The sequence below is a fragment of the Oncorhynchus gorbuscha genome, linkage group LG17 (genome assembly GCF_021184085.1).
Source record: "Oncorhynchus gorbuscha isolate QuinsamMale2020 ecotype Even-year linkage group LG17, OgorEven_v1.0, whole genome shotgun sequence".
Taxonomy (NCBI): domain Eukaryota; kingdom Metazoa; phylum Chordata; class Actinopteri; order Salmoniformes; family Salmonidae; genus Oncorhynchus; species Oncorhynchus gorbuscha.
The window spans coordinates 44,116,975-44,117,613 of record NC_060189.1 but is presented as its reverse complement, the minus strand read 5'-3'; positions in this window follow the sequence as shown (position 1 = coordinate 44,117,613).

Sequence of the window (639 nt, the reverse complement as noted above, 5' to 3'; positions counted from 1 at the left end):
TTGGCATCCAATAAATGTTGCATCACCGCCACCTACTAGACTGGAGTATAACTCCCTTAACTTATAAGTACAACTACCTTATACTTTGTCATTTTTACATTTAAAAAATCAACAACAAAAAATGTTTCACTAAAAATACCCTACTATCTAATACACTCACAAAAACAAAAATGACCATACACCACTATACCTCTCTGCAGCTGCCACCACAACCTCTATTTTCTGCTACTTACAGTACAGTTGATAACCATTACTATAAAGGGCAACATTCCAATCTTACTGAAACATATATCACTTGTTGGTGTTTCACTCTGTACTGGTACAGATCTACTACTCACACCACTCCTCTCAGGATCCCTCCCCCTTGACCCATCTTCCTCTACTTTCTTCACTGCCTCAGCATACGACAACTTCTACACTACTCTAACCCTGGAAACCTCAACCTGCCTCTCCGAGGCCCCATTGGCACCCCATACAATCAACACATACCACTACTTTCCCCAATGCTACACGTTCCCCTGTCTCATGCTTCATTTTTAAGTAATGGAAAATGTGCACAATTATCAATATATTGTTCACTAGTTATCATACAAAGAATATTCAAAATGATTCTAGAAGATATGTCTTTTTTTCCTAAAG